The following is a 7630-nucleotide window of genomic DNA, read 5'->3' on the forward strand; positions in this document are numbered from 1 at the left end:
CAACACTTTAATTACTTATCATTTTAAGGAGAAAGATAAAGAAAACTACTCAGAATTCATGGAGAAAACAAACCACACTTTAGTTTAAAAGTAGAAATCATTGTCAAACCAACAAGAAGTCTTGATTAAAATCAAAAGTAGTTTAAAAAGAAAGATAAAACTTATCTCAAATCCTCCACCAAACTCTTGAAGTTCCTTCGAATCTCTTCTCTCTAACAACACTCTTAACTTTCAAAATAATACTAAAAAAAGGAAAAAAACTAAAAATAAAAAGGAAAATAAAAAGGAAAAAGTAAATTTTTGGTGCCTGAAAAATCTCTCCAAAAGTTTCTCCACAGACTAATTCAAGAACTTCTCAGGACTCCCCCCTTTTTTCTCTCAACTTTCTTTTTTTATAATTTTTCAAGAGGTCCATTGGTATCTCTTCAAATGTGTCCTGATTCGATGTATTTTCCAAGGGATGCCTCCTTTCACAAGTCTTTTAACCATATTTTTGTTTCTAGTGGTCATAACAACCTTTTTTAGCCAATAGGTACCTCAAATGTCTCTTCAAAATTCAACAAAATGAATTAACTCATCAAATAACTGCCTCTGGCGCTTAGGCGTGGCCTTCTCTGTTTCACCGGCGCTTAAGCGTTGGATCTGGCGCTTAAGCGCCAAAACACTTTTGCACCATTTTTGCATTTTTGCTCCAAATTTGATCTTTTTTTACTCCTTTTAGCATTTTTCACCTTTTTACTTGTACCTGAAAGAAAAACACACAAATATCTTCCATTAAAGTGCAATATCTCAAAAATAGGTATAAAAATGTGTCTAAAAATACAATATATGTTAGGTGTGTCAGTAACCCATAGTTATCTGTGTGTTTATTTTGAATGTTATTTTTGAATGTTATGTTAGAATGTTATGTTATTGTGTTTGATTTAGAAACTTTTGGTAGTATTTTGAATATAGTATGATTTAGTAAAAATTCTATGACCTTAAAAGATGACTGAGACATGTTAGAATGAGTGTTTGGACGTTGAACTGACCTGTGCTAAATTAAGCACTGGCGCTTAAACGCGACAGCTTACTAAACGTGTTAAATTATATTTCTAGAAATTTTAAACATGGTTTAGTGGGTTTAAACGTGGGTTAGTGGTCTAAGAATGTGTTTAGTAGTTTTAGGCTTGATCTAGAGCCTATAAATAGAAGGGTATGAGGAGAAGTCTCACCACACTTCAATTTTAACCCTAAATTCTAAGTGAAGAGTGAGAGTTCTTGGAAAGATGTCATCTTAGGAGAGTGATTTGAAGAAAAAGGAGGAAGAAATGAAGAAGAAGTTCATTAGTCAAAGTGCGCAAGAGTTATATAATGGTTTTCTAGCCGTTAATATTGAAGGGATAACAAAGAAAATCACTAAAATTGAGGCTGACGTGGCTTCAATTGAAGCAAAGGTGATGGAAGTTAACACACATCTAGAGCATATTAGATGGCAACTTAAGATGAAATTTAGGCAACTTAAGATGCAATTTAGCCATACCAATTTTATTGAAGAAGCAGACAAGGCTATGTATATGAAAAACAAATGGATTGAAGAAGACTCAACCAAAGTTCTTCACCATCGTCCATTCTATCAGATTTATATTCCAAATGCCTAAGAAGAGACTAATGATAGGGCATGATTTGTTCCACTAGAAGGAGGGTGGAATTAAGTTCTTTGTTTAGTGTTTGTTTGTGTTAAGTGTTTTTTTATTAGTGCTAAGTTTGTTTTTTGTGCTCTTAATGTTATGTTTGTTTAGTGTTTGTGTTTAGGAACTATCTCATCTAAGGCTCTTTGGATCAAGAAATTATGTATTGAAAATGTTTGTAATTGTTCCTGAATTAATATAAGTCTCTGTTTGTATAAAATTTCATGTGATTTTGTGTTGAATTGAATTAGTTAAGGTTGGTGAATCTTAAGGAAGAGGGAAGTTAAATGGGGAAGAAATAATTTATTAGAGATTTATCAGACTAATTAGGGGTGGTTGACTTAGGCTAGAAGTGCATTTTACTTAAGTGCATTTTACTTAAAACCTATGCACTGGCGCCTAAGCGCCAAGACTCCGTACTTAAGCGCTGGCTAACCCGAGAGGTAGGTGCCTAAGCACCGGTTCATGTAAACCGGTTTACAAACAGTTCGTAAACCTGTTCGTAAATGGTTTAGAGTGAAAATTTGTGCAGAAAACCTCCATTTTTCCCCAACTTCATCTCCTACCTTCAGTTTTTGCATGTTTGAGAGGTATGGCATCATCTTAAGTGAACATTTATTAGTGGTTTCAAGCCAAATTTGCTAGATTTGATCTTCTCGAGGCAAGAGTTTCACGTCTATGTAAAAAGTATCTATTTTCATCATGTATTTTGAGCACATTGTGGATTTGACTGAAAATCACTATTCATGGTGAAATTTTGAGAAAAATCTATGGAAAATACATAGAAATGTTAGTTTAAGCTTTTAAGAGTTGAGTTTAATTTAGAGTTGAATTTGGGATTTATTGTGAATTTTATATGATTTTTAGAAATGGTCCCAAGAATGAAGTAAAGGGAAAGCTCATTTTGATTCAAACAAGTTTATTAGTTCAAGAGCTCGGGATAGATATAATGATGCATTGATGTTGAGGAAATTGATACCTGAGAGATTTTTTAAGAGTCCAAGTGAAGCAGTAGAAGACTTGATTGTTCGCCTACAGTGAGAGTGTTTTTGTTATTTTTCTATTGTGGCCGTTATTTATGTTGTTTAGGAGTTCTATGTGAATCTCCCTGAAGTTGAAGAAGAATGAGTCATTTTCGAGGAAAACAAGTGCATTTCTCCCCGGAGGTAATAAATCTGTTCTATCAGTTGCCCCCTAGTACATTATATTTTTATTCAAACTATAGTCCAAATGAGGAGGAATTAGATGAGATTATATCATCATTGTCTGGTAGAAGGGGATTGTAGAAGATTACTAATGAAAGAAGAGTAAACTTCCTCACGTCAAAGTTAGATGCCACATCAAAGCCGTGGCACTACTTTATTTATGCTCGTTTGCTACCAACAAACCATCTCAGTGAAGTAACCTGAGAGAAAGCTACATTGAACTATTGCATTCAACAACTAAATCCCATTGATATTAGAGCTCTGATTTATTAAACTATCACCAGTTTTGTCGTCGCTATTACTACGGCAGGTTTGGGATTTGCAACCTTTATCTTTTCATTATGCGAGCAAGCAAGTGTTAGATTTGATAGTTGGGAAGAAATACTGCAGCCACTCAAGCCCAATATAAGTGTTAATGTGAAATCTTATTCACATCACTCAGTCTTTGGCTAGAGAGGTGGATTTTCTAGCAATTCAGGTGCCTCTACATCTCGTGCTTCTACCTTAAGTGATTTGACATCGCAAGTTCAGACTTCTGAATCTGATTCGCAGCCACAATTATTGCAGAGAATGTTAGATAACATCAATTATACTGCTAATAAGGTATTGAATTTAGAAAATTTTGTAGATCATATGAATGAATATATGAGGATACATAGTGATTATGAAGAGAAATTCCACTCTTTCATGAAAAACCTCCTGAGAGGTGACCAGAGTGTAGTTTTCCATCCATATCCAAAATATCCATCATATGAGCCTACAGTTGTTTGACAAAGTGATGAAAGTGATGCTGATGAGGAGGAAGAAGATTAGACTGAGTTCTGTAGTTTAGATTTTATGTATTGTTGTAAAATTTTTGGTGGTACAGTTTTACTGTACTATTGTTTTGTTTTGAGTTAAACTTGTTAAGGCTGTTATTTTTTATTGTGCTTTATTTTGTTAGACACTGCTGTGATGTATTTATATTATTGTGAGTAGTAATATTATGTTTTGTGGTAGTAATTTTTATAACTGTGTTGTCTAGTGTATTTAGTTAGTTTTTATTGAACTTAATCCAAAATCCTGGGTAGGTTTATAATATTACTAACTTCACTTAAGAACTTCATGTCTTAAATTTTTAATTCACTACCAGATATTTTCTTTATGTTGTGGTTGTGAATGTCTATTAGTTAGTTTGTTTGCTTTTATATTATCCTCCACTGCATAGAAGTCTAATGAATCTATATATTAAATTAAAGTAAAATTTGATGAATTAAAATTTCACTCATGTTTTAAATATTTGTACTTGTATATTTAGGATGTAAAAATTTTCTGCAAGCATGTTAATTTTAGTTTTCATTCCTACCTATATCTATGTGATGCTAAAATGTTTTATCCTATTAAAAATTTAGGTTTGGGAGAATGAAAAATTTTCTAATAACTTGAAGTTTATTTGTTCTCAAATGTACTACAAATAAAATTACTTTTGATTTGAAAAAAAAATAATTATGTATATGAAGTTATATTAGGGAAGTAAAAATTAGAATATATAAATAAGTAAAAGAATTTAGTTAAAACTTATAGTAATTAGTGTGGAAATGATAAATATCGTGTAACTATCTTTAGTAGGAGAAATTATATTTTTTTAAAAATTTAGAGTGTTAATTAGTGTGGAAATGATAAATATCGTGTAACTATTGTTAGTAGGAGAAATTATATTTTTTAAAAAATTTAGAGTGTTAGACTTTTAGTTTCAATACTTCAATTTATTTTATTAAAAATAAATTTCAAAACTAGTGATATATTTTTAAGTAAAAGATTTATATCAGAACTTTGCTTTAGGAAATGAGGAGTGTAATTTAAAATCATTAAAGGCTTATCCAGATATAGTAATCCTCACCTACAAAAAAGTTACAAAAAAATGGAGGAGAAGCTTTTGGACTAGTGCCTAATCAAAAATTAGTTCGACATCTAATCTTTTTAAATTATAAAACTTGAGAAACTCTTAAACTTAAGAATATAATATAGTAAGTATAATTATTCTTAATAAAAATTTTTGAAGTTGAGAAAATATATTGCATAAACTCTATATTTGGAGAATTTACAAAATTTCTGATCAAGATAGAAACTCATATTTTCAAACTTCTTTACTTTGAAAATTTCTAAACTCTAAGTTGGTCTCATTTACTAATATTTTTTTTAAAATTGGACTACTATATTTTTAGATCAAAATTTTAGAATATCCTAAAGAAACTTATTTACATAATCCACTTATTTTGTTTTTAAAGGATTGAAGTGTCACTTGAGGACAAGTAACATTTTAAGTTTAGGATATTTTAATACACCTAAAATATATAGTCTTTATGTACACATTTTTATACTTATTTTTTGAGATATTGTACTTTAATGAAATGTATTTGTGTTTTTTTCTTTTAGGTACAATCAAATGGATGAAAAATGGTGAAAGGAGTGAAAATGGATCAAATTTGAAGCAAAAATGAAGAAGACGTGAAATTGAAATGAGGCAAAATGAGGCGTCCAGGACTAGCGCTTACACACCACTGAATCCATCGAGAGCCTAACCACCATTTCAGTCACCCACACGCCACCGCCACCGCCCATAGCCACCACTGCCACTTTTATTTTTATTTTAAGTTGTAGTTTGTATTGTAAGTGAATGAAGAGATTCAAAGGAACTTCAAGACTTTAGTGGAGAGGAATTGAGATAAGTTTTTATCTTTGTGACAACATTTGGTTTTAATTTAGACTTCTTGTTTGTTTGCACAATTTCTACTTTCAAACTTAAGTGTGGTTGTGCTTTTTCCATGAAATATGAGTAGTTTTCTTTATCTTTTTCCTTAAAATGATAAGTGACTAAGTATTGGATGGAAGTTTTTGTGAAGATTTAGTCTTTAATGTTTGAAGAAGTTGTGATGATTTTAAAACTTATACTTCATTTACTTCTTGATTTGGACAATTAAGGTGTTAATACCTGTTGTGAGAACATGTATGATTCGAGATGTATTTCTCAGTCAACAAATGGTAAAAATCACATGAAATTATATGGATTAGAATGTAATTCATAAGATTGAGTGCAAATAAATAGGAAAATAAACTTTGAAGGATGTTGAATTAGAGGACTTTAGAGTGACGGGCTAAAGCCCCCAATTTTATTTATAATTTTAGGTTTTGATACATAATGTTAGCCCCCAGGTAGATGGAGAAGAGGGAACTCTAGAGTGAGAGATAGTATCCTCCATACTTAACCCGTCTTCAAGACTATTCAAACTTTAAATTAGCCAATGTTCTTTATAGCATCTCTAGTAAGGGTAAATAATGTTATTGCTCCTATTTGACACAACACAATTAGAATACTTCCACAATAGAATTTCTATAATTATTACTGATTTATGATAAGGAAAAAAATATTTTATTTGTATCGCCTTTGCCTCACAAGTATCTAGTTAAATTTAGTTAGTTTTTAACTTTATTTTCAATTATAAAAAAATAAAAAAAATTGAACTTTCATTCCTATTATAACATCTAGAGTTTGAGTAAGAATATTCTGCTAAGTGGAATTTGTTATCTAATTTCTCCTGATTTAAAGTTGCATATTGTAGTTATCCCTGCAGTTATCTCTGCGGGTTCGATATTCAGAGCTTAATCAAAAAGTTCTATATTAGTTGAAAACGATATGTATACTTGCGTAGTATTGATCCCGATGTTCTAGAATGATGTAAAATGCGATGTATGCGATTATATGCTTAATTTCCTTAATAATGATTCTCACTTTACAACAATGCTAAAACCTTGATCTAAAGTAAAAGCTAGGTAAATTTTTCATGATGAAGCAAATAAGAATACAATTATAATATTAAATATGAAATACTATGCAACTACACGTATCGTTATCAAGTAATATAGGACTTTTTGATGAAGCCCCAAATATCAAACCCACAGGGATAAATAACAATATGCAGCTTACAAAAAAAAGTAATTAGGTAACAAAATTTTACTTAGCAAAGCATTCTTACTTAAAAATCTAGATGTTATAATATGAATGTCTGTAGTAATCCGTTCGAGAGCTTTTACTTCTATTTCATCGTCAGTGATAAGTACCAACGGTAAGCCATATTGATAGATGATGCCTATCTAAATAATGTTTTGGAGGATGTCTATAGTAATCCATTCAATAGCTTTTACTTCTATTCATTTTGAAAATAAGGGAGAAATGACCTAAGGATATCGAGTCCCCAGATGGCAAAAGTTTAGGGACTAACATCTGATTTTAGCTTCTATGTCAGCTAGTGTTACAGAGCATATTTTTGACACTACTTGCATCTCCTAGAGAACTCCTTTGTATCCTTAATGAGGGTTTGTTAGAAGTAGCCTTTCCTTTAAACACGATATGCCAAAGTCTTTCCTTCAGAATGATTTCCACATTTGCCTGATTGTATATCTTGGAGGATTTCTTCTGCCTTGTTCTCCCTAACACATCACAGAAGTAGTGGAGTGGTTGACCCTCATAAAATTTTACCTTTAATAATGATATATTGTTTAGCTTTTAATTTGAACCTCATTTGATCCATTATTTCTTCTGGGATCTTTACGATCTCTACATATTGGATGAAGGAATCCATCCAACTCTTTGTGCTTTCAACTTCCACTTCTATGACTTCTGGTTTCTCAAGGGTTGGTTGGAGAAGTCTTTGGGGCATCCCCTCTCAAAAGCAAATGTTCTTTAATAGAAGGTCTGCTAGCTGATTTTACTCCTGA

This window comes from Phalaenopsis equestris, unplaced genomic scaffold (genome assembly GCF_001263595.1).
Source record: "Phalaenopsis equestris unplaced genomic scaffold, ASM126359v1 Scaffold000002, whole genome shotgun sequence".
Taxonomy (NCBI): domain Eukaryota; kingdom Viridiplantae; phylum Streptophyta; class Magnoliopsida; order Asparagales; family Orchidaceae; genus Phalaenopsis; species Phalaenopsis equestris.